At 41.1% G+C, this 25,000-nt stretch overlaps 1 protein-coding gene across 1 annotated transcript in view; it reads left to right on the forward strand.

The window, feature by feature from the left end:
* Positions 1 to 5,654: 5,654 nt before the first annotated feature.
* The window catches only part of LOC128612096 (teneurin-3), a 40,091-nt gene continuing 20,745 nt past the window's right edge, over positions 5,655 to 25,000 (forward strand). The window contains exon 1 of the mRNA XM_053632022.1: positions 5,655 to 5,981. The gene's annotated coding sequence lies outside the window, so the exon portion shown is untranslated. The remainder of the gene's footprint in view (positions 5,982 to 25,000) is intronic.

The raw sequence follows: 25,000 nt of genomic DNA on the forward strand, positions 1-25,000 counted from the left end.
AATAGAAGTGGAGAGGATGAGGAGGAGAGGAGAAGAAAGATGAATAGAAGTGGAGAGGATGAGGAGGAGAGGAGAAGAAAGATGAATAGAAGTGGAGTGACGGAGGAGAGGAGAAGAGAGATGAATAGAAGTGGAGTGAAGGAGGAGAGGAGAAGAAAGATGAATAGAAGTGGAGAGGATGAGGAGGAGAGGAGAAGACAGATGAATAGAAGTGGAGTGACGGAGGAGAGGAGAAGAAAGATGAATAGAAGTGGAGTGAAGGAGGAGAGGAGAAGAAAGATGAATAGAAGTGGAGTGAAGGAGGAGAGGAGAAGAAAGATGAATAGAAGTGGAGTGAAGGAGGAGAGGAGAAGAAAGATGAATAGAAGTGGAGTGACGGAGGAGAGGAGAAGAGGAGATGAATAGAAGTGGAGTGACGGAGGAGAGGAGAAGAAAGATGAATAGAAGTGGAGAGGATGAGGAGGAGAGGAGAAGAAAGATGAATAGAAGTGGAGTGAAGGAGGAGAGGAGAAGAAAGATGAATAGAAGTGGAGAGGATGAGGAGGAGAGGAGAAGAAAGATGAATAGAAGTGGAGTGAAGGAGGAGAGGAGAAGAAAGATGAATAGAAGTGGAGAGGATGAGGAGGAGAGGAGAAGACAGATGAATAGAAGTGGAGTGACGGAGGAGAGGAGAAGAAAGATGAATAGAAGTGGAGTGAAGGAGGAGAGGAGAAGAAAGATGAATAGAAGTGGAGTGAAGGAGGAGAGGAGAAGAAAGATGAATAGAAGTGGAGTGAAGGAGGAGAGGAGAAGAAAGATGAATAGAAGTGGAGTGAAGGAGGAGAGGAGAAGAAAGATGAATAGAAGTGGAGTGACGGAGGAGAGGAGAAGAGGAGATGAATAGAAGTGGAGTGACGGAGGAGAGGAGAAGAAAGATGAATAGAAGTGGAGTGACGGAGGAGAGGAGAAGAAAGATGAATAGAAGTGGAGTGACGGAGGAGAGGAGAAGAAAGATGAATAGAAGTGGAGAGGATGAGGAGGAGAGGAGAAGAAAGATGAATAGAAGTGGAGAGGATGAGGAGGAGAGGAGAAGAAAGATGAATAGAAGTGGAGAGGATGAGGAGGAGAGGAGAAGAAAGATGAATAGAAGTGGAGTGACGGAGGAGAGGAGAAGAAAGATGAATAGAAGTGGAGAGGATGAGGAGGAGAGGAGAAGAGGAGATGAATAGAAGTGGAGTGACGGAGGAGAGGAGAAGAGGAGAGGAAGGAAGAGAGGAGGTGAAGATGATGAGTGACTCAGTAAAGCTGATGATGCAGTATATGGTACATGATTAATGCACGTTTTTACTGGGAAATGAAGCTTCACAACCACGTGTTTAGATAAACAAACAACCAAACAAAAACAAACAAACAAACAAACAAACAACTAATATTTGTTTATAGAATATTAGAATATTAGTGATTTTATTTTTTCCACTGAAAAATGCAGCTAAGTTTAAAACCTGCACGTGGATAGATATAAAATGTAATAATAATATGAATAAGAATCAGAATAATTGTGTGTGTGTGTGTGTGTGTGTGTGTGTGTGTGTGTGTGTGTGTGTGTGTGCGTGTGTGTGTGTACAGTTCTGTAGCTAGTAATAATAATCAGAGATGGTTCCAGGTAGAACCCTGTTCGGAAGCACCTGAGAAGCATGTGATAATCTAAGAGAGAGATTAATGTAAACAGAGAGGATGAAGCGATATTTTAAACTTGTCCATGGTTTCATGAGTATAATAAACAGGGTTTAAGAGAAACAGGAGGGGTTTGAATAAACAGAACCCAGTGCTGTTCGGTTCTGTTTAGAACTCTGTAAATGATGCACAGTGAGAGCTGAGGTGCTGCTACACAGCGGGTTGCCAGATTGGTGTCGACCCCTCAACAGTGATTGCTGTTACTATGAGTTAAAGTGGATTTCATTTGGTTTAGATTGAATAAATGTACAGTTTATGTTGATTTATAGTTTAGATTCCACAGTGGGAACCTCTCAAAAGCCAAAACTATGTATTTACTCAAGGCAAAAGGGACAAATGTGGTTTTTACAAAGTGTTTTAAATAAATGTGCTTCGAAAGCTTTCCATTTTGTGCGAATTACATTCAGGAAAATAAACATGTATCAGTAAAATATTGCTTTATATATTTTCTATTTTTTTTTAAAAAATCGTGTAATGAGAAACAGCTGGTGCAAACATATATTTGGATTAATGAAGTGAACGTGTCTTATTTTCATACTACTATCACGTGGCTCCTGGTTTTTTTCCATTTTCAATGGGGCGGTAGATGATGGAGGTGACACTACACAATCACCGCAACACAAAACACACTTCAGTGATACATGAGAATGTGTGGAAACATCAGAGTAAATGCTTATCACGGCTTCTTTCAAAGAAACATTGACATGATGATGGCTTTGAAGGATCTCAAAGCACATTTGGGGAAGCAGAGCTTGCTGTATTCTATCTACAGTGAGGGAAATAAGTATTGGATGCATCAAAAATATATTTCCAGTGAGGTTATTCACATGAAATTTTCACCAGACTTCACTATTATTTCAGGAAATCCGGAAATATAAAGACTTCACAACATTAAAGTCCATAAATAAAGTTATGTGTAATAAAGTGGAATGACACGGGAAAAAAGTATTGAACATGTTAAGAAAAATCAGTTCTCTAAGGTAAGGTAAGGCAAGAAACCAGCTGAAGTCCGTAAGTAATTACACCCCCTATCTGTGTAAATGAATATCAGCTGGGTTAGTACATTGATGGTCTATAAAAAGGCTTTTCGTTACCAAGGTGTCACACAAGAAACATCTCACGATGGGTAAAAGCACAGAGCTCTCCCAAGACCTTCACAACCTTATTGTTGAGAAACATATTGATGGAATCGGATACAGACGTATTTCAAAACTTCTGAATCCTCCAGTAAGCACCACTGGGGCCGTTATCCACAAGTGGAAGCAACATCACTCCGTCATCAACCGCACGCACAGGAGCTGCTCACAAGATTTCTGACCAGGGAGTTAGAAGAGTAGCCCAAGAGCCAAGGACCACTCGGAAAGAGCTCCAGAAACACTTGGAGGCAGCAGGTGCCATCGTCACAGAGAAAACAATAGGCAATGCACTCCACTGCTCACATTAGTATTAAATATATTTCAGTTAGCGTGTTCAATCCTTTTTTCCCGTGTCATTCCACTTTAGTACACATAACTTTATTTATGGACTTTAATGTTGTGAAGTCTTTATATTTCCAGATTTCTTGAGTGAATTCTGAAGTCTGGTGAAAATTTCATGTGAATAACCTCACTGGAAATATATTTACTGAAAAAAATGTTGACACGTTCAATACTTATTTCCCCCGCTGTATATCACTGATTAGTCAAAAGCAATCTGCACCAAATATCTAACAGGAGACTTCCAGGACAACCTTGGTAGAAGCCTTAGATTACAGTTTCCCTTCACTGGAACTAAGAGGAACCCAAACCTGTTCCATCATGTCACTGTGCACAAAGTCGAGCTCCATGAAGACGTGGTGTGTGAAGGATGGAAGAAGGTTGAAGAACTCGAGTGTCCTGCACAGAACCCTGACCTCGACCCTACTGAACACCTTTAGGATGAACTGGAACTGGAGTCTCCTCACATCAACATCAGCGCCTGACCTCAACCTCACTAATATACTCGTAGCTGAATGATCACTAATCCCCACAGCCACGCCCCAAAATCTAGTGGAAATCCTTCCCTGAAGAGTGGAGCGCATTATAACAGGAAAGTGGAATAAATCTGGAATGAAATGTTCAACAAGGACATATTGGTGTGATGGTCAGGGGTGCACATACTTTTGGCCATACAGTGTATTTATAAAGCTAGAGAGAGGTTATCTTAATGATAAAGGCTTCCATTGAATGTATAGATTGTGCTTGATGTACAGGAGGAATGATGTTCATGGAGTTTAGTTGTCAAACCCTGGACTGTTCTCCTTCATAGCAGTGTGTGATTATCAACAATCATCATTAACACATTACACCGTAATAATAAACACGGTGTGGTGCTGCTGTAGGAAAATAATCAAGGACGAGGTGGTGTGATGAGGTGAAATTACTCTTACCACCATGCAGGTGATTATTTTCCCATTACAGCACGTCCCCAAGTGTTTGATCCCTCTGATATATTCTACAGCAACACTTTTTACCTGTTTATATTTACATTTAATGCTCTGTGTTACTGCCTGTTGTTCACTTACGTTATAGCAGCTATAAACACTCGTTCCCTCACCATCCCTCTCTCTATTCTCTCTTTATTCCCTCTCTTTATTCCCTCTCTTTATTCTCTCTTTATTCTCTCTCTCTTTATTCTCTCTCTTTATTCTCTCTTTATTCTCTCTCTCTTTATTCCCTCTCTTTATTCTCTCTCTCTTTATTCTCTCTCTTTATTCTCTCTCTCTATTCTCTCTTTATTCTCTCTCTTTATTCTCTCTCTCTATTCTCTCTCTTTATTCTCTCTCTTTATTCTCTCTCTTTATTCTCTCTCTATTCTCTCTCTTTATTCTCTCTCTTTATTCTCTCTCTCTATTCTCTCTCTTTATTCTCTCTCTCTATTCTCTCTCTTTATTCTCTCTCTTTATTCTCTCTTTATTCTCTCTCTCTATTCTCTCTCTCTATTCTCTCACTTTATTCTCTCTCTTTATTCTCTCTCTTTATTCTCTCTTTATTCTCTCTCTCTATTCTCTCACTTTATTCTCTCTCTCTATTCTCTCTTTATTCTCTCTTTATTCTCTCACTTTATTCTCTCTCTTTATTCTCTCTCTTTATTCTCTCTTTATTCTCTCTCTATTCTCTCTCTTTATTCTCTCTTTATTCTCTCTCTCTATTCTCTCTCTTTATTCTCTCTCTCTATCCTCTCTCTTTATTCTCTCTCTTTATTCTCTCTCTTTATTCTCTCTCTTTATTCTCTCTCTATTCTCTCACTTTATTCTCTCTCTTTATTCTCTCTCTTTATTCTCTCTCTTTATTCTCTCTTTATTCTCTCTCTTTATTCTCTCTTTATTCTCTCTCTTTATTCCCTCTCTCTTTATTCTCTCTCTTTATTCTCTCTCTCTATTCTCTCTCTATTCTCTCTCTCTATTCTCTCTCTATTCTCTCTCTATTCTCTCTCTTTATTCTCTCTCTATTCTCTCTCTATTCTCTCTCTCTATTCTCTCTCTATTCTCTCTCTTTATTCTCTCTCTATTCTCTCTCTTTTCTCTCTCTATTCTCTCTCTATTCTCTCTCTCTATTCTCTCTCTTTATTCTCTCTTGTTGTGTGTGTTAGTGTGAAACAGTAGTGAAGTGTAAACTCTGTGATGAAGATGTTGACACTGGAGACTCCTTCCATACATGTTACAGATTTATAATAACTATAAATAATAATTACACATGCTTTTTAATCAGTTTATTATCACCGAAGCGTCCCTGTGAATGAGCCGTTACTATAGAAACGATAACGGATGCGAGCGAGCGCGTTAATATAAACCTGCGCTACTGTCCGAGCCGCTGTTCTAGAGAATTAATCAACATTTGATGTCAAAATGAAAGTTTATTGAACAGTTTTATCACGACATGTTACTAAACAAGTTAATAATTGTGCTGTGGTGATATCGTGATCTAATAACAAATGCAAAACAGGCGATTTCCGATATCGGGGATTTGGGAGGAGTTTGATTTACATCTGGCAACCATGTTCGGATGAATTTTTTTCCCTTCGGTTTGCGTGTGTGTGTGTGTGTGTGTGTATGTGTGTGTGAGAGAGAGAGAGTGAGAGAGTGAGAGAGAGAGTGGAAGCTGCAGCTGCTCTCTCTCTCACACACACACACACACACACACACACACACTGTAAATCCTCTCATCATCGTCTCTTCCTCCGCGCTGTTCGGATCAACTTTGGAAGTTTATTTCCGTCCAGAACCGCAATGGAGACGTGAAGCAGCCGGGGTGAGTGTGTGTGTGTGTGTGTGTGTGTGAGTGTGTGTGTGTGTGTTACATTTACGATGTGCGCGTGCAGCGGTTTTAGTTCTCATTTTGTTGTTAACACACTCAGATTTTATTGCATGTTATTAACGCACGGTTTGTTTAACCTGCAGCTGATCCTCATTCTCCAAACACACTTACAGCATCTCTTTATAATAATAACTGGAAATAAAAACGCTGCGGATTGAATGCACGTGAGATGCAGTGATGGGGCACAGACAGGTCACGGACTGTTTTATTATTATTATTATTATTATTATTATTATTATTATTTAATTTAGTTTACTTAATTGATGTGTTTATTGCAGAGCCGTGATTCCGAGCCACTTCATACGAACTGTTCTCTCTGTGAGGCTTCATGTGGCATTTATTACAGCTGTGCTTAGAAATAACAGAGCTACTCTCTTATTTATTTATTTATTTATTTATTTATTTATTTATTTTTCTTGAAACCTTTATTTCAGCAGCGTAGTCATAATAGGACAAAAAATCTCTTTCAGAAGAAGGCATCACAACAGTTACTAACCAGCATTCAGACACTAATAACAACACTGTGAATGGATTCAGAACTCACCGACCCAGTTCTCTTATACAGAGCTTCACATCTCATCGAAATCAATCAACCAGTTACACCGTGTACATGCTTCGTTTCGTAGAATAGTTCTGTGTCCGGTTTTCATCCACAGATCCAGATAGAGAGAGAGAGAGAGAGAGAGAGAGAGAGAGAGATAAGCCATAGCAACATCATTGCACCATATTACTCATTAATTATTGACATTAAATATTGTGATAATATTCAGTATCACTGTTTGACCAAAACTTTGACTTCCTTCTCTGTTTTTTTTTGAATCCACAGTAATATCAATATTAAATATCTGTAATCTCAAAGCAAGCGTATCTGTTATATGAAGCATGACATCACTCATGGGTGTGAATTTGACTTTTTCTTTATTTGTTCCTGAGCAGAACGTCTCACCCCACGAGTTAAAAATATCTTTCCGTGTCAAATCACCAATAAATCACCGTCACATCACTTCATCAGTGTCCACTGGACATTTTCTACACGTTCAGCCGTGTTTCAGGCGTTTTCCGTGTCACGATCAGGATGAACATCATCGACTGACGAGTTTGTTTTGTAGAAACGTTCACTTTTTGGAGGGTTTAGTATTAAAAATTAATTTTAACTTTTAGAAGTAAACACGAATTTCTAATTCAGTACAATTAGAGGTGTATAGAATTTATTTTAAAAGATAAAAACGGAGGAATAATCAGTTAATGTATATATATATATATGTGTGTGTGTATGTGTGTGTGTGTGTGTGCTATAGTCTTAATATATAGTTATGCTATAATGCATGAGTCAAATTATTTCTATCTGTTTATTTTATTACCCTTTACAGGTTTATATTTATATTTTTATATAAACAGGCGGCCCAAAATGTCCTTCAGGTTCAATAAATGTTATCTTATCTGTTATTATATTATATTATATTATATTATACGCTGGGCGTTTATATGACTTTCTCTTGTGTACATTATTATTCCCATCGTGCAACTTTACTTTTAATTCAACAGTAATTTCGTTCATGTGGAGCTGATGAAGGTCTTGTGTCTGAAATATCCGGACAGGAAGAGATCTAGTCCGTTTTAGTAAACGCATCACATTCAGTTTTTGCGTTAAAATAAAACAGAAGTAACATTTAAAAAAAGTCTGCTTTTATTATCAAGCGCTGGAGAATCATTTTTGGCCTGCAGTTTATTTGTGTGAGTGTTTGAGTCGGGATTTTTATTCCCTGCACGATTCGATTTCATTACCGTTGGAGTTTCCTGAATGTGATTATAAAACACTTTCTTAAGCGTCTCGTTGCATTTCAATTTCTGATTTTTTTACATTTTGTTTTTTTCAGCGTGACCACCTGCTGCTTTAAAAGCCTTCTGTATTGTGTTTGTTCCTCCGTGGTGAATAACCTCGGCGTAACGCCTCTGTACTGATTCTTCTTCATCAGGAGGGTTTTACTGACCACGTCTCTCACTGAAAGTCTGATTACCTCGTTTTGTGCCTCGCCGCAGCCTCTTTCAGGAGAGAATCTCAATGCATCCGATTCCTGATTCATTTTTACTGCTTTAAGATATTTGTGTGTGTGTGTGTGCATATGTGTGCATGTGTGTGTGTATGTGTGTGTGTGTGTGTGTGTGTGTGTGTGTATACTGTATGAGTTGCCAGATTATACGGTTGGTCATATTTTAGAAATCAGGACATAGCGTGTGCATGAAGACGTTTTAGTCTTTATTTTTATTTTCATTGTGTGTTTGTTGTCATTATTTGGTCCTCGGTCATGTCTTCTGAACCGTAATCCGCTTCCTAAACTGAGATCTGAACAGGAAACACTCCACAATGAAATCCAGATGGACCGCAGTACATTTATTTACCGTGGCCCGGTCTCAGCTGTTTTGGATATTGTCTCTGGTTGAAGATTAAACACTGTTGATGAATTAGAGTAGGACTGGGAGATATGGCCAGACGTATCATAGGTTTACTGATAGATATTTTATTTTAGCGTTTACATGGCTAGTGTCGCGGTAAAAAAGCCAGTTTTTACGGTCGGAGCTGGGAGCTACTAGCGTTGTGGCGTAACGAAAACAAAACCCGGCATGTAGGAGCGTGACGGAGCGAAAGCCCCTGCGACGGGGAGGTAAACCTGTCGTTTGGACGTGTTTTGCGTTAACAAATCCCCCACTGCGCAGATCAGCCATGAATGCATGGGTTAGCATTATTTACATATAGATCGCCTTTTCAACCGTTTTACAGAAAAGCTTTCAAAACATTCAAATTTGAAATGATCCGTATTGTAATGTGTTTTTGTCAAAATTAGGATCAAGATTAGGATTAAGATTAGGATGAAGGTCAGGATTAAGATTATAATCAGGAGTAGGATCAGGATTAAGATCAGGATCAGGCTTGTTGGATGTTCTCCGTGCTAGTCCTGTATTGTTAACCTGAGCATGAGGAACTTTCCCTGCGTAAATACTGACGTAACTGTCGCACGTGAGCCACAGACACGACTAAAAATACATAATACATAAAAAAAAAAACAGTATTTATAAAGACGTGTAATATCTACGCTTCCTGTTTGTTTGTGGTTCTGTCCTCCACGCCATCATGAGAGCGAACACGTGTGTATCACGGTGGACGGAAAAATATAAACAACACTCAGTTCCAGTGTACATACAGTCTAGGGTTGCCAGATTGGTATTTTGTTTTGGACCATTCATAGTTTAATTTCTGAACGTAGAGTGTGATTTTTTATAGTATACCTGATAATCTGTGAAAATTCCCAATCTGGCAACAATCTGGTAATCTCATGTACATGTTAATGCATTGGTGTGCTTTTGTTTTTATTTAATAATTATTTATTTTCCCTAAGTATCAGGGTTAATTCAGCACTTCAGTGTTAATTTAACTCTAGGTGTTTATATGTGTCTGCTCGGTGTGTCCTTACCTGCCGCTCGCGCTAAATTCCAATTAAAATCCCATTAGCGTCTGTTTTGACGTCGTGAGTAATTGAGTCGCTCGTAAAAGACGATTAACACCTGATGAGCTTCTGGGTAATATCGCTAATGTATCATTGAGTGAGTGAGTGCAAGAAACATGACAAGGACATGATCATTTCAGCCTGAGACTATTCATCATAATCAACACACACACACACACACACACACACACACACACACACAGAGCTCATTAAAACCTTCAGTGGTGTCTGATTGCTCCAATTGATTTGATTGATTTTGTTGGAAATTGTGTTAATTCATGTTGCAGGCCGCAATTCGGAAAAAAACAATCTGATCTCTACCATTAAGTGTGTGTGTGTGTGTGTGTGTTTAAGTGTGAGAGTGTGTGTAGGTGGGAGTACACACGCAAGATTGAACAATTTGTTGAATTATTTATTGGTAGTTTGTCTGAGCGCCTTTTCATCACCACCCAGTGACGTGACGACGCCTTCACACGTCACACTCACGACAATTCGGTTGAACTCTAAGCTCGAAAAGACGCCGTGAACGGCGAGACGAGACGAGACGAGACGAGACGAGACGAGGCGCGTCTCAGGTATTAAAAATAAAGTTCTAAACTAGCTAGTAAATTTGAGCTAACACTAATAGGTATTTTATGAGCACATGCTGTCACTGAAACTGATCAGTAGCTCCGCCTACTGTTTGTCAGCATTGGTTTGCGTAGGTTTTAAGAAGACAGTAAGGACAGGTGTACACCTTGCCTAAAATGAATCTTGTGTGCCTGGACCTCACTTGGAGATCCATTTTAAATTCCATATTCAATTCTAACTGATGTCGAAAATGTTAAAGACAGATTTTTACAGTTTTTTATCCTGGAGCGTTCTTCAGTCATCAAACCACAACGCTATAAGATTTATCCAGAATAAAATGTCATGCTTTAGATTACGCTCACATTCCAGTCCAATATTAAAGACAGAAATTTGACAGTATTTATTATTATTATTATTATTATTATTATTATTATTATTATTATTGCTATTGCTATTATTATTATTTTAAAAATTATTATTATTATTATTATTATTATTATCATTATTTAAAAAATTATTATTATTATTATTATTATTATTATTATTGCTATTATTATTATTTTTTTAGATTATTATTATTATTATTATTATTATTATTATTATGAATGATAATAATAATAAATATTGTCTCTTCAAAATGAATGAAAACTCTGGCAGAAATATGTAGCAGTGTTGGAGGAGTGAACGACCTGCAGGTGATTTTAATAATCAGGGGTGGCAGTAATCGTCGTTAAGGGCTGGACGATATATCAGTGTAATATCGATATTGTGATAAATGATTATGCGATACACTTTTCTGAGATTTCAGTGGTATGGTGATATATATTTATATATATTTATTTGACATTTTTAATCATTACAAATGAAATGGTACTGAATGGAAGTCGTTGATTTTGCGTAATTTTTACAAACTTAATCTTTAAAGAAACGTATCGTCAACCTCAGTTAAACTTTTTTTTTGTTTATTTTGCAGACAGTTTTTTAGTTAATTGTATTTCATGATACGTATCGTATATCGTAGAACCCTCCTCGAGTATCGTGATGTGATTTGTGTGTCATATCGCCCCACCCTACTGTCATTCGTCTATAAAACCTACAGACTGGCTGCGTAGTGTGTCTTTAGTGCTGTCTGGAACCAGGGTCTGATTATAATACAATAACAGGACACTTCACACCTTTTAGTGAAGGTCAGAGTCGTTAGTTTCGACTCCACACACTTCATTTAGCATTTTACTCCTCAGGCAGATAATAACAGCGCCAAATTAGTTCACTGATTACATAACACTAATTCTCAAATACGTTTTAAAAATCAAAGACGTCTGTTTCACTCTACGTTTCTCCAGCAAGGCGTGCTTTACTGTACTGTACTTTACTGTACTTTACTTTAAATGAAGAGAGTCATTTGAGGAATGTTCCTGTAATCGATTCAGAATGAGTCATTTGAAATATAAAATGTTAGTGATATTGATTAAACACAGGATTATTAAGCAGAAGTGAGCACCAAAGTGCAGTTAACCCTTTATCACTCATAGGAGATCCCCTTTAGGAGAAATGCCCCTCCCCCCAGCTGAACTGGGCGTTTTGATTGGTTTATCAGCCGAGTCAGACCTGTCTGTTGTTGTCTGAAGTGCTGGTCATCGCCCCGGTAGTTTGAGAAGTGTGGGGTCAAATGGCAGCTCGCTCCCGTTGCTTCGGCGGCGCTGTGTGGAGCTCAGAACATCCACTAAAGCAGCCGCGTAACCCGACTCTGAATACCAGCAACTTTCACCGTGTAAACACTGACACAGCTTACAGACTTCATCACCACGTCTGCAATCACCACATCCGTAATCACCACATCCGCAATCACCACATCCGCAATCACCACATCTGCAATCACCACATCTGCAATCACATCTGAAATCACCACATCTGTAATAACACACCTGAAATCACCACATCTAGAATCACCACATCTGCAAACACCAATTCCGTAATCACCACATCTCCAATCACCACATCTGCGATCACCACATCTGCAAACAACACATCCGTAATCATCACATCTGCAATCACCACATCTGCAATCACCACATCTCCAAACCCCACATCTGCAATCACCACATCTGTAATCACCACATCTGCGAGCACCACATCTGCAATCACCACATCTCCAAACACCACATCTGCAAACACCACATCCGTAACCACCACATTCGTAACCAGCACATCTGTAATCACCACATCCTTAACCACCACATGTGCAATCACCACATCTCCAAACACCAGATTTGCGATCATCACATCTGCAAAAACATCTGTGACAAATTCACATGAACAAAGTCAATTATTCAATCTATCTCATTCACTCTCTCTCTCACCGTCTCACTCTCTCATTCACTCTCTCTCACTCATTCATTCTCACTCTCTCTCACTCTCTCACCGTCTCACTCTCTCTCATTCACTCTCTCTCTCACCGTCTCACTCTCTCTCATTCACTCTCTCTCACTCATTCATTCTCACTCTCTCTCACTCTCTCACCGTCTCACTCTCTCTCATTCACTCTCTCTCTCACCGTCTCACTCTCTCTCATTCACTCTCACTCACTCATTCATTCTCACTCTCTCTCACTCTCTCACCGTCTCACTCTCTCTCATTCACTCTCTCTCTCACCGTCTCACTCTCTCTCATTCACTCTCACTCACTCATTCATTCTCACTCTCTCTCACTCTCTCACCGTCTCACTCTCTCTCATTCACTCTCTCTCTCACCGTCTCACTCTCTCTCATTCACTCTCACTCACTCATTCATTCTCACTCTCTCTCACTCTCTCACCGTCTCACTCTCTCTCATTCACTCTCTCTCACTCATTCATTCTCACTCTCTCTCACTCTCTCACCATCTCACTCTCTCTCATTCACTCTCACTCACTCATTCATTCTCACTCTCTCTCACTCTCTCACCGTCTCACTCTCTCTCATTCACTCTCTCTCACTCATTCATTCTCACTCTCTCTCATTCACTCTCACTCACTCATTCATTCTCACTCTCTCTCACCGTCTCACTCTCTCTCATTCACTCTCACTCACTCATTCATTCTCACTCTCTCTCACTCTCTCACCGTCTCACTCTCTCTCATTCACTCTCTCTCACTCATTCATTCTCACTCTCTCTCACTCTCTCACCGTCTCACTCTCTCTCATTCACTCTCTCTCACTCATTCATTCTCACTCTCTCTCACTCTCTCACCGTCTCACTCTCACTCATTCACTCTCTTGTTCACTCTCTCGCTCTCTCTCACTCACTCACTCTCTCTCAGTCAGTCTCTCTCACTCTCATTCACACACTCTCTCTCTCTCTCACACACACTAGGGAGTGCACACTTTTCCCCTGCAGCTCTCCACCCGCTACACTCGATTCTTATTAACGCCCACGATCACTTTAAACCTCCATCATCAGATTTCAAGTTCCTAATCAACTTACCTACCTTCCTGAACTCCACACACACACACACACACACACGCACACACACACACAGGGATGTTAATATTAGTAGTAAGAATAAAATATTATTTTCTTTGCTCAGTAAGAGGCAGTAGAAGATAACTGCAGGAGTGATGAGGATGAGAGAAGTGCTGTGTGATTATTACTGTGTTAAACACTGGAATGTTTACGTCCTGCTCCGTGACACAGGACCTGGAACTCGCCGCATTTATTCCTCTTGTTTCAGTGTGTGTTGTAGATAACGACACAAATCAGACGAATGGTGTGTCACTAACGCTCTGAACACACACACACACGCTCTGCACACACACACACGCTCTGCACACACACACACACGCTCTGCACACACACACGCTCTACACACACACACACACACACACACACGCTCTGCACACACACATGTTCTGAACACACACAGTCTGAACACACACACACGCTCTGAACACACACACGCTCTACACACACACACACACACACACACACACGCTCTGCACACACACACACACACGCTCTGCACACACACACGTTCTGAACACACACAGTCTGAACACACACAGTCTGAACACACACACACGCTCTGAACACACACACGCTCTGAACACACACAGTCTGAACACACACACACGCTCTGAACACACACAGTCTGAACACACACAGTCTGAACACACACACACACTCTGAACACACACAGTCTGAACACACACAGTCTGAACACACACACACGCTCTGAACACACACACTCAGAACACACACAGTCTGAACACACACAGTCTGAACACACACACACGCTCTGAACACACACACTCAGAACACACACAGTCTGAACACACACAGTCTGAACACACACACACGCTCTGAACACACACACACGCTCTGAACACACACAGTCTGAACACACACAGTCTGAACACACACACACGCTCTGAACACACACAGTCTGAACACACACACACACTCTGAACACACACACGCTCTGAACACACACAGTCTGAACACACACACGCTCTGAACACACACACTCAGAACACACGCAGTCTGAACACACACAGTCTGAACACACACACACGCTCTGAACACACACAGTCTGAATACACACACACACTCTGAACACACACACGCTCTGAACACACACAGTCTGAACACACACACACGCTCTGAACACACACACTCAGAACACACGCAGTCTGAACACACACAGTCTGAACACACACGCTCTGAACACACACACGCTCTGAACACACACAGTCTGAACACACACACACGCTCTGAACACACACACTCAGAACACATGCAGTCTGAACACACACACACGCTCTGAACACACACACTCAGAACACACGCAGTCTGAACACACACAGTCTGAACACACACAGTCTGAACACACACACACGCTCTGAACACACACAGTCTGAACACACACACACGCTCTGAACACACACAGTCTGAACACACACAGTCTGAACACACACACACGCTCTGAACACACACAGTCTGAACACACACACACACTCTGAACACACACACGCTCTGAACACACACAGTCTGAACACACACACACGCTCTGAACACACACACTCAGAACACACGCAGTCTGAACACACACAGTCTGAACACACACGCTCTGAACACACACACGCTCTGAACACACACAGTCTGAACACACACACACGCTCTGAACACACACACTCAGAACACATGCAGTCTGAACACACACACACGCTCTGAACACACACACTCAGAACACACGCAGTCTGAACACACACAGTCTGAACACACACACACGCGCTGAACACACACACACACACACACGTGTGAAGAAGAAACAATACAGAAAACCAACATAATGTTTCCAGATGTTCAGATTTTTAGTGACAGAAGGATAAAAACTGAAACGTGAACACTGCATTCAACACTAGTGTTCATTATAGGGACAGGTTCTGGTTCTGGCTATAAATCATCAACAAACCAACACTCTGTTAATCTTATAGATATATATATATATATATATATATATATATATATATATATATATATATATATATATATATGCATGATATATAATTATATTCATTGTTCAAATTAAGAACTTCCTCAGTGTTGACTTAAACATTACTGTATTAACTGAATTAACACTTTCACTACTGAATTAACACTGTATGGTGCTGAATCAACTGAATCAACACTGTATGGTGCTGAATCAACTGAATCAACACTGTATGGTGCTGAATCAACTGAATTAACACTGTATGGTGCTGAATCAACACTGTATGGTACTGAATCAACTGAATTAACACTGTATGGCGCTGAATCAACACTGTATGGTACTGAATCAACACTGTATGGTGCTGAATCAACACTGTATGGTACTGAATCAACACTGTATGGTGCTGAATCAACTGAATCAACACTGTATGGCGCTGAATCAACTGAATCAACACTGTATGGTGCTGAATCAACTGAATTAACACTGTATGGCGCTGAATCAACACTGTATGGTACTGAATCAACACTGTATGGTGCTGAATCAACACTGTATGGTACTGAATCAACACTGTATGGTGCTGAATCAACTGAATCAACACTGTATGGCGCTGAATCAACACTGTATGGTGCTGACTGAACACTGTATGGTACTGAATCAACACTGTATGGTGCTGAATCAACACTGTATGGCACTGAATCAACACTGTATGGTACTGAATCAACACTGTATGGCACTGAATCAACACTGTATGGTACTGAATCAACACTTTATGGTACTGAATCAACACTGTATGGTACTGAATCAACACTTTATGGTACTGAATCAACACTGTATGGTGCGTATGGTGCTGAATCAACACTGTATGGTGCTGAATCAACACTGTATGGCACTGAATCAACACTGTATGGTGCTAAATTAACACTGTATGGTGCTGAATCAACACTGTATGGCACTGAATGAACACTGCAGGGTGCTGAATTCATGCTTAGAAACTTGAGTTACCTCAGGATCCCAAAGTAACGCTGTACAGTGCTGTTTTAAATGAACACCTTGATGCCGAATTAATGCTTAGTGTGTTGAATTAACTTTTACAACACTGAGTTAATACTTACAATACCAAATGAGCACTGTAAAGTTGTGAATTAACACCATATGGAGTTAACACTAACCATATTGAATTTACAATTAAATCATGAATTAACATTGCATGGTGTTTGATTAACACTTACAACGCTTGAGTTAAAAATGTAAATGCTGAATTAACACTTGAAGAATTAACACCACAGGGTGCGGATTTAACATTACACTTACGTTAACACTGTAAAGTTGTGAGTTGACTCTGTACAATACTGAATTAATGACCAGAAGGTTACGCTTCTGATTTAATACTGACACTCAATAAACACCGTGCAACTGTGGATTAACAATTAACACCGTGCAACTGTGGATGAACAATTAACACCGTGCAGCTGTGGATGAACAATTAACACCGTGCAGAACGAACACACTCGTGTTGAAATGTCAAGCCTGAATTTACACCGGGAACACACTGCTGCTGACTTTCTCAGGACTTCTGTATAAAAATGTATGTGTGTGTGTGATGTCTCTAAATAATCTCAGAGGCTTAAACCAATCAGGATTGATATGCTAATGATTATAGTTTAGCCGCACTGAATGGAATCGTGGTCGTTATGGTAACGGGTTTGGACTGCTGTTAAATAAATAAATGAGAAGATGAGGCTGGAAACTCTGACACTCTGCAGTCCCACTCGAGCCCACCTGTGACCCGTCAGTGATGTTAGGGAAGGCAGGAGGACACTGGGGGCGTTTCTGATTTGCATATTCATGTTTATTCATACGTCCTCGAATTGTTAATGAGGTTGAAAGGTGTAGAGATGTTTCTCTGCCATTTTTAGCCTTGCCCTCAGCATTAACAACCATATTACACAATTTCATTCTAGACAGATTATGGAAATGATAAATACTTTAAATAATTTAATACTCAGATGTGTTCAGATGTTGGAAGAACTTTGAAGTTTGAAGGCTGGGTTTTAGGGAGGATCCCAGTGGGAGAACTGCAGAAGTTAGTTGCGTCTTGGGGTCAGAAAGTCTCCAAAACTACAATCTGAAGTCACCTACATCACCACAAGCTGTTTGGAAGGGTTTGAAGAAAAAAGCCTCTACTCTCATCCAAAAACAAACTCGAGCGTCTTCAGTGTGCAGACACTACTGGAACTTCAAATGGGATCGGGTTCTATGGTCAGATGAAACCAGAATAGAGCTTTTTGGGAATAAACACCAGAGGTGGTTTTGGAGCACACAGAGAGGTAGCCATATGGAAAAGTACCTCATGCCCACGGTTAAATATGGAGGTGGATCTTTAATGTTTTGGGGCTGTTTTTCTGCCAGAGGACCTGGACATTATGTTAGGATACATGGCATCATGGACTCCATCAAATATCAACAGATATTAAATGAAAACCTGACTGCCTCTGCCAGAAAGCTTCAAATGGGCCGTGGTTGGATCTTCCAGCAGGACAATGATCCAAAACATCATCAAAATCAACACAGAAATGGTTTACTGACCACAAAATCAAGATCCTGCCATGACCGTCCCAGTCCCCTGACCTGAACCCCATAGAAAACCTGTGGGGTGAACTGAAGAGGAGAGTCCACCAGCGTGGACCTCGAAATGTGAAGGATCTGGAGAGGTTCTGTATGGAGGAACGCTCTCAGATCCCTCACCATGTATTCTCCAACCTCATCAGGCGTTATAGGAGAAGACTCAGAGCTGTTATCTTGGCAGGGGGAGCTAGCACAAAGTACTGACTAAAAGGGTGCCGATAATTGTTGCACACCTATATTTAACAAATATTTTTTTTATAACCCCGTGTTGTGTTTGCAATTGTTTGATATCCATGAGAGCAGAGTCTCTTTGTGAATTTTCTCAACAAAAAGATCAAAAGGTTAAAAACAATAAAGACAATTTTTCACAGCCTTCTTTGCTCATATTTACCAAGGGTGCCAATATTAATGGAGGACGCTGTAAAACCCAAAGGTGTGTGAAGGTCATCTCGATGATCTGGATGAACTACACAGTAAATCACGTTAGGCGTAATCTGAGTCTGAATATGGAGAACCCAAACGAGCAAATATTTCATATTGATTCAGAAAATATACAATTATGTAGGTCCAATATCAACTTGTGTGTGTGTGTGTGTGTGTGTGTGTGTGTGTGTGTGTGTTGGTGTTAAAGCCTTGACTTATCCGTCATTCAATTATACCGACACTCTGATTTGAAAGGACGGGAATGTAAGGACTAATCGATGGGTGTAAATCTCCGGGGAAAGCGGCACATTGATGGACTCGTGTAACGTCGTCTCCGGCGGCGTTTCACCTTCACTACACAACACCACTCCCATATCGATTACCTGATAACACGCTGGGCTGATAAAGTGGATTACACGATTAGACAAAAATAAACAACTGAACAAATTTAATGAGGTTTTGTTTGCTGCTAGAAGTATTGGCACCCGTCATTAAAATCAAAATAAAATAAATAATAATGTGCAACAGTTATAAATACACTGTATATATATATATATAGATATATAGGAACACGGTGTATTTATATCATGACACAGACAATATTAATGAACGGTTTAATATCTAACGAAGACGCGTGTCCTCTGGAGAGATTTCAGCGTGGAGTCTCTCCTGCGATGTTTAACGAGGTTGGAGACATCTGTAGAAGACGTTGGTCCACTCCTCCACGTTGTTCTCATGCTCTCAGGTTTGTTTCGGCATGGACGTCTTCTTTAAGGGTTCAAGATCTTTACATGGAGGCTGTGATCATCGTAATCACAAGACGCATCAGTTCTGCGTTGGTTTTTGTTGAGCTCCGTCTGTGGGCGAGTCTTACCGTGACCTCATGGCAGAGGCAGTCAAGTTATCTTGGAGCTTTGTGTAATTCATGATCAGTCTTCAGAAGAGACACAAAAACAGTTCCAGAGCACTGAGGACCATCCTGCAGAGGTTAGCAAATGATTGTTTGTTTGTTTGTTTGTTTGTTTTGCTTGTATTGTATCGTACATGCTGCCAGTGTTTGTGGCCAGACGTTTGATTTTCGTCTCATTTGACCACGAAGCGGTTCAGGAGAACCACGCATCATACTTTTTATGCGTTTATAGTTGAAAAGCAAGTCAGTTCCTGTTGTTAGTTATGCTGTCACAGCTGTAAACACTCGTTCCCTCACCAGCTTCTTCAAGCTCATAAGACAAAAAAAACCCCGCTGAAAACCCCAGAAACTCCTCTGTGCTGAAGATGTCGGAAAACTTCAGGTTACAAAGCGCTGACACTGGAGACTCCTTCCAAATTATCACAAGATATCAAGGATTACACACGTTTTTCTGAGCCATGTCCGCTGTACACGTCTCTGTGAATGATCTGTTGCTATAGAAACCATAACGTAGAGCGAGTGCATTAATATAAACCTGCGCTACTGTCAGAGCCGCTGTTGTAGAGAACCAATCACCACCTGCTGACCAATCAGAACGCAGAACTCTGCAGCGCCGCGGTGTAACACTGTAATATAAGACATGTAGGGAGTAATAAAGTCAGTATCTGCTGGTTCTGTCTGTTCTCCTGTCGTTAAATTTAGTGCCGTTCCAAATATTGAATATTCAATAAGACAGAGAATAGAAGCGTGGTTATGTGTCTGGTTTTTATTGCGGCTCTTTACGTTTACGCTGATGTTTACGCTGATGTTTACGCTGATGTGGGATGTTACGTGTGTTACATGTGTTACGTGTGTTACGTGTTACGTGTGTTACGTGTCTTATGTGTTACGTGTGTTACGTGTGTTACGTGTGTTACGTGTTACGTGTGTTACGTGTATTACGCGTTACGGGTGTTATGTGTATTACGTGTTACGTGTGTTACGTGTATTACGTGTTACATGTATTACGTGTTACGTGTGTTACGTGTCTTATGTGTTATGTGTGTTACGTGTTACGTGTGTTACGTGTATTACGTGTATTACGTGTTATGTGTATTACGTGTTACGTGTGTAACGTGTCTTATGTGTTATGTGTGTTGTGTGTTACGTGTGTTACGTGTATTACGTGTATTACGTGTTACATGTGTTACGTGTATTACGTGTATTACGTGTTACATGTGTTACGTGTATTACGTGTATTACGTGTTACATGTGTTACGTGTATTACGTGTATTACGTGTTACGTGTCTTATGTGTTACGTGTGTTATGTGTGTTACGTGTATTACGTGTTACGTGTGTTACGTGTCTTATGTGTTACGTGTGTTACGTGTGTTACGTGTGTTACGTGTTACGTGTGTTACGTGTATTACGCGTTACGGGTGTTATGTGTATTACGTGTTACGTGTGTTACGTGTATTACGTGTTACATGTATTACGTGTTACGTGTGTTACGTGTCTTATGTGTTATGTGTGTTACGTGTTACGTGTGTTACGTGTATTACGTGTATTACGTGTTATGTGTATTACGTGTTACGTGTGTAACGTGTCTTATGTGTTATGTGTGTTGTGTGTTACGTGTGTTACGTGTATTACGTGTATTACGTGTTACATGTGTTACGTGTATTACGTGTATTACGTGTTACATGTGTTACGTGTATTACGTGTATTACGTGTTACATGTGTTACGTGTATTACGTGTATTACGTGTTACGTGTCTTATGTGTTACGTGTGTTATGTGTGTTACGTGTATTACGTGTTACGTGTGTTACGTGTATTATGTGTTGCGTGTGTTATGTGTGTTATATGTTACGTGTGTTACGTGTTACGTGTGTTACGTGTGTTATGTGTTACGTGTGTTATGTGTGTTACGGGTTACGTGTGTTATGTGTGTTATATGTTACGTGTATTACATGTTACGTGTTACGTGTGTTACGTGTATTACGTGTTATGTGTGTTACGTGTATTATGTGTTACGTGTGTTATATGTTACGTGTGTTACGTGTGTTATATGTTACGTGTGTTACGTGTTTTATGTGTTACGTGTGTTACGTGTGTTATGTCACGTGTGTTACGTGTTTTATGTGTGTTACGTGTGTTATGTGTGTTATATGTTACGTGTGTTACGTGTTTTATGTGTTACGTGTGTTATGTGTGTTATATGTTACGTGTGTTATGTGTGTTATGTGTGTTACGTGTGTTACGTGTGTTATGTGTGTTATATGTTACGTGTGTTACGTGTATTACGTGTTACGTGTATTACATGTTACGTGTATTACGTGTTCCGTGTATTACATGTTACGTGTGTTACGTGTATTATGTGTTACGTGTGTTACGTGTGTTATGTGTGTTATATGTTACGTGTGTTACATGTTTTATGTGTGTTACGTGTGTTACGCGTCACGTGTGTATGTAGTTGATGGCGAGGAGGCGTGTTGTCCATCACACGTCTGTAGGCCTGCGTTCGGTTTGCTGGATCTGCAGCACCGGGCATTTGGGCGAGATATTGGACAGGAGCGTCTGGAGGTCATAATGAGAAGACGCGTCCCGGCTGATTGGATCTGACCTGTTTTCCAGTCCTGTGCGCTGATGTGTCTGAAGCTGTGAAGGTGAACACCAGCGATGAAGTGACGAGTGACAGCAGTGATCGATCAGTAAATGGGTAAAGCGGTCCCTCCAGGGTTTCACCACTTCACCAAATCACCGCAAGAAAAAGGAAACTCCGCGATATTCGCTGCAGTTTTTCAAAACGTCCGCAGAATTTCCGCAGATTCGGGCCGGGACGCGTCACGTGACGCCCTCGGACACGAGTACAGCTAAAAGCTCTCGTGTACCAAAAACGTCGCGCGAAAGAGCGTGCAGGACAATCTCATGCAATGTCCTCGCATATTTTTTTCAAAATCGCAGCGTTCTTTGTCGCAACAATCACAAAATAACTCCGCGACATCCTGTACCGACCGACAAAGAAGAGTTTGTTTCATTTTATTTTCCGGTTCATTTCACAGCGATTGAATCCGTCGAGAAACGCAGAGCTCCAGTCTTCATGCAGTGTCTTTTAGGCTTGGGTTTAAATTCACGCGTAGTTCTGACCCGCTAACAGCTAAAGACACGCCGATGTTAAGTGTAGTCACGGTCAGAAACACGCGCCACTAACTCGTCGTTCTTCAATAGAAGAATAAACTGCGGCGGTATAAGAGGAAGAAAACACTTAAGGACATGCTGTTATGGGAAAATAATCAACGCTGGGGTTTTAACTCCACAGTGACGCGGTGCTCGTCTCTCTCATTTCTCTCCACGAGAAGGGGTTTAAACCGTCGAGTATTTTAAGTACGCCTAGCTTCATTCGGGACGTCGCTCAACACGCCTGTTTTTATTCTCAGCTAATCACCAGCGAACACCATCTGTTTCTCCGAGCGGTGTTGATTTGTATCTGCTGTGTCTCTCCTTCCTGCACTCGTATGTGTGCAGAAACAGAATAAACGAAACACTCGGGCGTTAATGTGTGTATGTGTACGTGGAGAAGGGGTTCGGTTCGCCTCATTTGCATGCGGAAAATAAGAGCATGTCTTTTATCATGGCAGATAAACAAAGGCACTGCATTTCCAGCTGTTTATCAGCTCAGAACTGTGATATAGTGTGTAGGGAAACATCTGCTCATGAACATGAGACAAACTCTGGGTTTGGTGAGGACATCTACGGTTTTTAGAGCATCACGTTGTTTCATCTTCACATACTGAATATACACCGATCAGCCATAACATTAAAACCACCTGCCTAATATCGTGTAGGTTCTCCTCTCCTTGTGCCTCCAAAACATCTCTGAGGCGTCGAGGCCTGGACTCCACAAGACCTCTGAAGGTGTGCTGTGGTATCTGACTCCTTTGAGTCCTGTAAGATGTGAGGTCGGACCTCCGTGGATCGGACTCGTTCGTCCAGAACGTCCCACAGACGCCGGATCGGATCGAGATCCGGGGAATTCGGAGGCCGAGTCAACACCTCGAACTGTTTGTCGTGTTCCTCAGACCGTTCCTGAACAGTGTGTGCAGTGTGTCAGGGAGCGTTATCCTGCTGAAAGAGGACACTGATATTAGGGAACACCGTCACCATGAAGGGGTGTACTCGGACTGCAGCAGTGTTTAGGTAGGTGCTACGTGTCAAAGTAACATCCACATGAACACCAGGACCCGAGGTTTCCCAGCAGAACATTGCCCAGAGCATCACACTGCCTCCACCAGCTCGCCTTCTTCCCATAGTGCATCCTGGTGCCAGCTCTTCCCCACACACACCCGGCCTCCACGTGATGTAAAACAAAACGTGACTCATCAGACCAGGCCACCTTCTTCCACTGCTCCATGGTGCAGTTCTGATGCCCATGTAGGAGATTTCGGAGGTGTACAGGGGGTCAGCATGGACGCTCTGACCGCTCTGCAGCTACGCAGCTCCATAAAGCTGTGATGCTCTGTGTGTTCTGACTCCTTTCTATCAGAACCAGCGTTAACTTTTTCAGCAGTTTATGCTACAGTAGATCTTCTGTGGGATCGGACCGGATGGACTAGCCTTCTCTCCTCACACACATCACTGAGCCTTGTGCGCCCGTGACCCTGTCTCCGGTTCTCCGCTTCTCCTTCCTTGGGCCACTTTTGGTAGGCAAAGTCACTCAGATCCTTACACTTGCCCATTTTTCCTGCTTCCAACACATCAACTTCGAGAACTGACTGTTCACCTGCTGCCGAATAAATATACCCCCCCCCAACAGGTGCCGCTGTAACGAGTTAATCAACGTTATTCACTTCACCTGTCAGCGTTACGGCTCGTCGGTGTCTACACACACTGTGTAGAATAAATGAGTAAATTCATCAGCCATATCGTCTTTATTTGAACTCGAGGGACGTCAGGTCAGATCTTCTCTAAATGCAGCAGGAGAATGATCACAGAGGATCTCGGAGAGAACTGATAACGCATCAGAACGGAAAATCAGAAAAGATCACTTGTTTCAGGTTCTCGCTCAGACTGAAGATCAGACCACAGTGTGCTGAAAACTCAGAACGTTACGGTCCACCAGACAAACTCCAAACTCTAACATGTTAGAACTTTCAAGGCATTACTTTATTCATCACTTTTATTTTTGTAAGATCTATATTTAGTTGTGTGAAACGACCGATTTAAAAGAGTCGACTTGGCAGTGATTCAGAGTGAATCGTTCCACCTCGAGCACTTACGCTGCTGTAGGAATCAGCTCCGTTTCCTCGAGAGCTTTTCTGTCGCTCAGGTGTTCAGTAAGAAATCGTTTTTTCAGCACAGTGACACTGAACTAATAGAGTTACACTGAGATTGATTAGGAATCAATAAGAATCGCTAATGTTTACAAAAATCTAGCAGACTCATTTTCAGTGAATAATTAAGTCCGTAATTTCACT

This window comes from Ictalurus furcatus, chromosome 8, assembly GCF_023375685.1.
Source record: "Ictalurus furcatus strain D&B chromosome 8, Billie_1.0, whole genome shotgun sequence".
In the NCBI taxonomy this organism is placed as follows: domain Eukaryota; kingdom Metazoa; phylum Chordata; class Actinopteri; order Siluriformes; family Ictaluridae; genus Ictalurus; species Ictalurus furcatus.